Consider the following 8,808-nt stretch of genomic DNA (forward strand, 5'->3'; position numbering starts at 1 on the left):
TCCGTTGCGTGCGTCTCTGCGGGCTCAACGAGGGCTCGTGAGGTGGCGCTAACGGCGGCGTTTTGTTCTTTTTGTTCGTTTCTCCATGGGCACGGTGGAAGAAAGTGATACCGGGCGAGACGGTTGCTCTGCACGGCTCCGACTTCGCGCTGTTCGCGACTCTCTCTCTCTCTCTCTCGCTTTTGTTTGACAGCACATGGAAAACTCGGCATACAGCTGTCACTCGCGTGATGGATGTCTTGCTGTTGCCGGGCTTTTAAAGTCTTGCGACTAATCTGTGTCGGTTTAAAATCTCGCTCGCGGAAAGACAAACACGTCAAGCGAAAACGAAGAGTAGCAATCACCTGCCCTCCCCCTCATTCCAGAAGCAGGTGGTAGCACATGATGTTGCTGCAACATTGTGCAATGTTACCTACGTTGTTCTTTGCTGCCCAACGTTCGACAGCTTGTGACAAATGCGACAGCAATGTTGCAAAAAGTTGTACAACATTAATACACTTACAGCAACGTTGCTGAAACATTACTGAAGCGATTGGTCTGTAATATTAGACACCAACACCGCTACCACGTTACACACGCAATTCTGCACCAACGTTACACAGTCATTTGTTAATGTAACATTGCATAATGTTGTTTTGTGTTTCCGCATAGTGTGGAAATGTATTTGTTTGGAGCACGAAATATTCGTTGTCAAGCTGAACACCGCGCTGGTTTAGAGTTGAGCAAGTACGCAAATCATTCGGGCGTACCTAATTTTTTTAGCGAACTTTTAAAAATTCAAAAAATGCAGCGGTTGAAAAAGAAAGCAAATTTTTCAGTAAAAGACTTTCAGCAGAAAATGTGTGACGTGAACATGGGTGTCCAGCTTTGTGACACAAATCGATATCATGCGCCTGGTATTCACGATAAATATCACAAAATGAGCTCGGCGAGCGCTGCTGATAATAGAATACAAGATAAATGGTCCGATAGCTGCCTCCGACGTGGACACAGTTCACCGTAAATGTAAACACTGACAGCGGGAAAAATTGCGCTGCCCACTTCCACTCTCATATTTTACCCCTATAAATGCATCGAACTTGTAGAAAAAATTGGAGGGAATATTTAAGCTCCACTTTAAGAGCATGACGCTATAGCGTAATGGGTTAATTCCTATATATGCTGAAGGTCATTCTTTACATTACATTCACAGATCCCTGGTAGTCCTACCCCTCTTAGCGAAGTGGTGCAGCGGTTAAGCTATGCGCCACTGCCCTGCGATGGCAGATGCTCCCAGCGATGGGCCTTGTGCGGCCCGGCTTGCTGTATCTGTGTCTGCGTCCTTCCGTTGGTTTTTTTTTCTTTAGAACTATGTACCAACTGGCCCAGCTCTCTACCCTACTGAATCATGTTCTATGGACACTTTCGTTGTTATTGATGCTAGCTCAAAAATTCTTGCGCTGGGGTGACGAGTGATGGATTGTCTATCTTTGCGTAATCTCAATACATTTATTTCATAGTCCCTTTAACGCTATCGCGTTAAAATTAGGAGGAGCTCCGCCTTTAAGGGTACGACGTGACGGCGGTTCCTTTTGCCCACGCAGACACATATATTTTCCTCTTTCACAATCAAAATCATTATGTGAAAGACGACACAGCATACCTGAAAGCCTCGCTTTAACCGAGCCGTACGAACGAGCCTGCGTGGCCTATGACGGAAGCGTGTCTGACTTGCAACCCAGGGGTCCGGGGACACAGCGATAGGTCTGCTGCATAGCAGCTTGTGAGGCGCCGTGAGTCGTTTGCTGCGTGTGTAGATGGGAGTGCCGACGGCCCATGAGCTCGGCACGTTGCTCGCGTTTACTCCGTTCGCTGAAGATCCCATGCGTCGCTGGTGTGGCTGGCGCCATCTATGGGAGCCTTTTGTAACAGCCACTTTTTCGGCCAATCCAGCTTTTTCAGTAACAACAGGAACGCGGACGCCGGCTTTCTGCAGAACGGGGCCCTTACGCTGCCGAGTAAAAATATTCCCTTTGTGAGCTCATGATCCTTTTCGCAACATGTGCCTCCCTCCCCCATAAACAATTCAAAAAGAAAATACTAGATGAGCTAGCTCAGGTTTAACTTATGGTTTAATTGCAGCTAAAGCTTAGCTACAATACAGCTAAGGTTGCTGGTTAGTGTGGCTGTAAGGTGCAGCCGCATCACACTGAACAGAAAGGAGTAAAAAGAGAGTATACCTGTCCTCTAGCGCACTTTTTATGAAAGGGAGGACAGCTTACTCCCATTTTACTCCCACATAGGCGTATTTAGAGTGCATGAAAGGAAACATCTGCTTCGCGAAATCTAGATTTTATTCTCATTGCCCTCATTATTGAAGCGAGAAAAATACATGGGCCTCTAGCGGCGCTCTGCATCTTCACCCTGCCCATTGTCCGGACAGCGAGTTTCTAACTTTACTAAACACACTTCACTGCAATCAAATTGACATCAACCGCACTAACATTTCCAAGGTAAAGGCTTTCCTTACAAAAATATAATCAAGCCACTGAATGCATTAACACCTTCACAAACAATACTGTTCACTTTTAACTGATGTGATCATTCTCATTGCCTTATTGTATTAGGCTTTTGCTGCGGTGAAATAAATACTTTCATCGTTATTTTATTTCCTAACTTGCTTTGTGCATATTCTATCTACAATTTGTATAATTTCACTGTGTGAATTGTTTTGTCGAGCTTGTTCTGTGTAATTAATACTTCTTTTGCCTTGTTCCCCCATATTATTTTTATACGTACTTATTTCTGTGAACCTTGCACTTAGAATTGCATATTGGCATTGTGTAAATTATTTTGTAAGATTTTCTGTGCCTAACTAACATTTTTTGTTCTATTCTGCAATCTGTAAATGTATCTGTTGTTATACTAGAATTTTGTCCTCACCAAATGCCATGTAAAGGGGGCTCGAACGTAATCATGTGGACTTGCTTCACTTTTTGTTCGAGCCCCCTCCGTTGTTTCGAACGGAAATAAACTCAATTCAATTCAATAACGATACGTAAATATATCGAGAAAATTTGGTCCCCCAAAAAATTTGTATTGTACGAGTCGTAAGTATTAAGGGCCGTCGTACCAAAGGGGCACAAAGTACAAACAGAAAATGGCTTGTATCAGTAAAGTGCAGTTGTAATAACAAATACATCACTCTCCCCAAAAGCAAATATTTTATAAACTCGAAAAAGCTCGAAGAAAAACTCGAAGTGCCGAGCGACGACTAGAAGACCGCCAGAGTCAAGTCACTTCATAAAACAGGGAGTAAGCAACAGATTGAGAACTATACCGCCCCATTTTATTAACGTCAACTGCATGCATGTAAAATTTTAGAACATATTCCCAAACACATTTCGGAATTCCTTTAGAAACATAACTTTCTAACAAATCATAAGCACGGATTCCGGAAAGACTATTCAACAATAACTCATTTGGTACAAACAGTGCATGACTTCACAAATTCTATAAACAACGGCAAGCAGACAGACGCGATATTTATGTATTTTTCTAAAACTTTCGACAGTCTCTCATCATAAACTACTGTCTAAGCTAAATAAAATTCTTAAAAATCCTAGGCTAAAATTGGTTTTTGAAGAATGGAAATGGCGCAGTATCTGCCTCACATCTGGACAGACACGCTATATTTAGACGCACCCCGCAGCGGCCGTCACTTAGCAGAAAGGAATTCCGGCCTCTCTTTTTGACTAATTTGGGTGGACCCATGTAAGAAAGCGATGTCTTGCTTCCAGTTGTGGTAACCCTCACCCGAACGAGGTCACCTTGTTGAAATGTGGGGTACGTCGCCTATCAGTCTACTGTTTGGTGTACGACTGCTTGGCTTGGACACTCTCGCGAACTGGTTTCAGCACAGCAGTGGAGTGAACGTTGCCCCCAGAGGGCAGTCCAGCAATACTGAGTCTTGTTCTCAGGTGACAGGCCAGTAGTTGTGTGCGGTGTCGACTTTACTTGCCAAGGCAAGTCGACCAAGGAAGTCTGGAACGGATGTTTTTCCAATCTCGCCATTTGTATCCAGTCTTTGAGTACCCGGTTTAATCTTTCGATTTCACCGTTCCCCTGCGGATAGTATACTGAAGTGCAACAATATGAGTAATGTTCCTCTCACGCAAGAATTCCTCGAACTTTTGGGGCTTGAACTGTCGTCCGTTGTCCGTTACGATTTCATGGGAAATCCTTCGCGGCTGAATACCCCTAGCAGGAAATCGACAACCGTAAGCGACGCGACTGTTGGTGCAAATACAACTTCAGGCCACTTCGAGTGGTGGTCAGTCAGTGTTATTATGTATCTGCAGTTGGAAGTTGCAATTGCCCACTGTTGTGATTGTACTTCTGGCCACGTGGGGCCGATCAAGCAGCAACCGTGAACAGTCGACAAGACCGACAACCTCGCGACGGCGGCGGTGCGGTGTAGTGCTTGTGATGCCCCCCTCCTAACCTTCACCGCCCAGATGCCGCCATTCACCAGCAACCAATCTACATCCACCCTACTGAAGTTTCACCCACCGTCAATCACCCGCCTTCGCCCTACAGTAGGACCTGCCCACCAGCCATCCATTCACTTCCACCCTTCAGACTCCTCTATCCACGAGAAGCCCACGTAGCACAGTAATGTAAAAGCGACGGGGAAATATAATTCAATGCTGCAAGGGGAAGGCTATCACTGTATTAGCGAAATGTACAACGAATACTGCTAAAGAAGATTTGTCGCATCACTTCGTACGATCAGCTTTGCATTTCTCAGCGTCCTTTCTTAAATGTTGCTTACCCCCAGACCAACTTTCTTTAACGGCGCTATTACAGCTTGCGTGAGTGGAAAAGACTAGGCGCCGACCTACGAAAATGCAAGATACTCCAACGCCTCAGCCAGGCGGCACTAATGGTCTGTTCGTCTTGAGTGCTGTCGCCCACAGCGAGCACCGCCTACCTGAGGAACGGACCTTAAAGGGGCACTGGGATGTTTTCCTTGGTACCGATTGATAGCATTAAATAGATTTATCAAGTGCAATAAGAATTACTGAAATTGGAGCACGCAAACGAAAGTTATTGCACTTTGAAAATTCGAAATGAAAAGATGAGACGAAAACGCGTTTCACTCACCCATTTCACTCACGCGGTACTTAGACTGGGCGCCACCAATCAGAACCGCGCCTACGGCCGCGTATTTTGACGGCTTCTCCTCGATGTTTCTTTGTTGGTAGGATTGCAAGGCTTTCGGCTGCCCCCCCCCCCCTCCCCCTCCCCCTCCCCACCAAACTCGCCTCCTGTCCGGCCTTTCTCTTCGCATTTTTGGGCAAGGTGTGTCGACTGGCTTTTTTTTCGCTGCCTCCTTGGTGTGGATCGAACAGCGCTCCCCCCCCCCCCCAAGGTTTGAAGTGGAACGGAAAGTGTCGCCCCTAGCGCCATTCATATTAGTTTTCGTTTGCTGTCACTGCTTCTTTCTAGTTTTTATGGCATGCAAAAAGCTTTGAGTACTCGGAGACATAACATTTTGGATCCATATCGTGAGTATAAACGAACAATATGCAAACTGGACGCACAATTAACCAATCAGAGAGGCAGCGCCCAATCTGGATGCCACCTCATTTCCGCTGCTGAAAATGGCCGCTGCGTTGCGACACCATCGGCTCGAAACGAGCATTTCTAGAGAACATTAAAATATTAAATATTACGATTTCGGTGATCTCTTTGGGCGTTCAGGAGCCACAGCGTCCCTTACTCTGCATACAAAGAATAAAGACCTCATGTTTTATCTACGTCACAGGGCCAACGACCCCTACGACACCTTTCAGGACTGCCACCTCTGTAGGGCTAGTCCAGTCGACTGCACTTTCATCTGAGTATCCCCACGCGCGGCCGAAGTTCACTGAATCGGCCCACAGTCAGCAACAAAAGCTCGCAGGTGATCAATAATTATGTTGGTGTGGTGAATTTCCGAGCGCGTTTAGACAATTAGTTAAGCGAGAAACATTTATTCCTCGTGCGCAATATACCTCCAGAGACCGTCGCGTGCATGCCTAGTACAGACGATCGCGATGCAATTATAATTACTGTCATCGCAATGACCACATATCTTACAACTGTCACCATCCCTGGCGAGATGAGGACCGCGAGCGCAAACACTCGCGGTGAGCAAGCTCCCAACTCGGGAAACGTAAATGGCCGGTATAAAAGGGCTCTGAATAAATATGTGGTATGCGGCTTTCCTCCAGCGAGAATTTTTTAAATGCGTTTTGTAGAAATTGACCTATGTGTAGTCAAAATTTGAATTTCAGCGTCTTCGCGCCGTTCCCTTTCCTCGTCACATTCTGTACAAAGGTCGACGCTCCTCCGCAAGGTGACCCTTTAAGAGGTCACCTTGGCTGGACAAAAACAAGCTCCTTGCTGTGCCCTTCGAGGCGAATACCGTGCAGACCACTTTCGTCATCGATACAGGCTCTTGCATCAACGTCATCTTTTCTCTTTTCACATCTGATATTGCCCTGCCGTCCCTTTCGGCCTTTGTAACGCTTCCGCCACATTTCAGAGGATGATAGTATCGAGTAGTATATTTGCAAGGTGTGCCTGGCTTAATTGACATTGTCATTTTCTCGAAAACTATGAAAACGCACCCCAAGGACTTGAAGAAGGTGTTGGGCGCTGCTGATACGGGCAGCTTTCTTGCATCTGAAGCTTGAAAAAGTGTAGCTTTGTGCATCAGGAAATTGTATATCTATAGGGCTCTTTTTGACCGGTGAGAACATGCACCCGGAGAAAGTCGCCGCGATCGAGAAGCTCTCCACTCCAGGAAACAAGAAAGCAGTTCGAAGTTTTCCGGGCACTTGCAATTATTACCGGCTCTTCATTGAAGTCTTCCTTTGATATCCGAGCACTGACTAACTTGGCAAGCAAGAACTACCACTAAACTCCACCACAGGATGGGAAACACTTCATGACGCCTAATCCACGTGTTCGACACGTGTCCTAAAAACATGCTGGCTCTGACCCTACGTATCAAAATCAATTCACCAATTTATGCTAAAGGACTGCGTTGCCTCTCACATGCTCCAACGGTCAAGGCCCGCACATGCCCAGCTAACCTGACCTGTTTACGGGCACTCATTCACAAGCAACCATTTTATCACTCACGTTTTCAATGCATTACAGCAGCAGAGTTACGGCGAGATATTGTCACAGCAAATCACTGCAAATTATATTAAAGACGGCCTTGCCACAATGTAGTGAGATATCCTCCAACTTACGAGGCGCACGCTATATACAGTGAGCAATCGTATTATGCCACCCACACCGGTGTGCAACGAACGGCTGCGTCACAATTTTGATCGGAAAATTGTTTTTGAAGAAATGACGCAGCAACTGTCTCACATCTCGGTGGACACCTCTACCGTGCTTCTCTGTGCTTTCGCACAATATTTCGTGCTTAGCAATGCTAAACATCAGCCATTTTTTATTAAGCAGTCTGCGCTCTCCTTGCTATGCCCTCGCCTCTGTCCGCGTTGCTCTTTCAGCACGCCGAAACTTCCCCGCAATTTATAAATCAACCTTCGAATAATACAGGCGTTGCTTCCGGTCCCTTGAAATCTAAATTAATGAGGTTGCACTAGCAAACATATTATTTTTAGTTGCAAGTCAATTCACTTTTTGATAAAGAAAAAGACTATAAAAGGACCATAACACAAAACAGAGTGAATCGAAAACACATGCAAGGCGCGCTGATAAACAGACTAAATTTTTTTTCATTGATCTATGGATTTCGTTTTGTTACTCCTTTTGAATGACTGTATGCATTACAGGTTGCAAACTGTTTTGCTGTCTAATCAAACAGTATGTATTTCTGTGCCCATCTTTTTATATGGTGCTGAGTCAGTCTAGCTTTGTTTACTTTAGTTGCCAATGCCATACACAATTTTGGAAAAAAATAAGGGCAGCAACATTTTCCTGTTTATCTTAAATTGTTCTTCCGTAATGAATAGGTACTCGATTCAATAGTCAGACGTCTATTTTTTCTTCATACTCTCATTCAAAAATTTCAATTCACACACCCGGACTAATTACAGTATGTGTTGGCAACGCATAGCTGTTGATAGTTTAGTATTACAACAGAGTTCTGCAATTTTTTCATGGTTGTGTTAGCAAACCCCTACCCTGTCTACACACAGCGAAACGTCTCTTTGGGTCATCTAGCTGGCAGTTAGCTGTTTCTACGAAGGTGTCTAGAGGTGTCGACATGGACACAATGAAGATACATCTAAACATGTAATTGTCACTTTCGGTCCTGGGAATTATGCGATCGATGGTGCATTTTTTTGCAATGGGGCTAATGTTATCGCAGTAATAGATGTAAAAACATTGCAGTGTGCTAACCAAGGTAACTGATGATGGAACCTCGGATTAGTTCTAAGTACTTGATCCTATTTATTTGAAAAATTGATGTGAAGTTCCCAGTTCTAAATACACGATTACTAGCATAGCGATCTATAGTGTTAACTTAGCCTTCTCTACTCGATGTGCTTGGCCCCAACAATCCGCAGTAAGAATCAAGTTGTCATTCTGAAATCTCCACGGCATGTTTGGGGAGAGCTTTACTTTCGGTAGAAGCACTCTGCAACCTTTATTCGGGCAGGAACGGAACACTAGACCATTTTAGACATATGCGCTCATTCCATAGCTGGGAGTGGTATAGCGACAGAGTGTTGACGGGTGTAACTTTCTAGAATAGAACCAGTCCAGATGTGTATAGTCTCCCATGACAGTTTTAAATTT

Source organism: Amblyomma mixtum, chromosome 2, assembly GCF_055824585.1.
Source record: "Amblyomma mixtum isolate Tamu chromosome 2, ASM5582458v1, whole genome shotgun sequence".
Classification (NCBI taxonomy): domain Eukaryota; kingdom Metazoa; phylum Arthropoda; class Arachnida; order Ixodida; family Ixodidae; genus Amblyomma; species Amblyomma mixtum.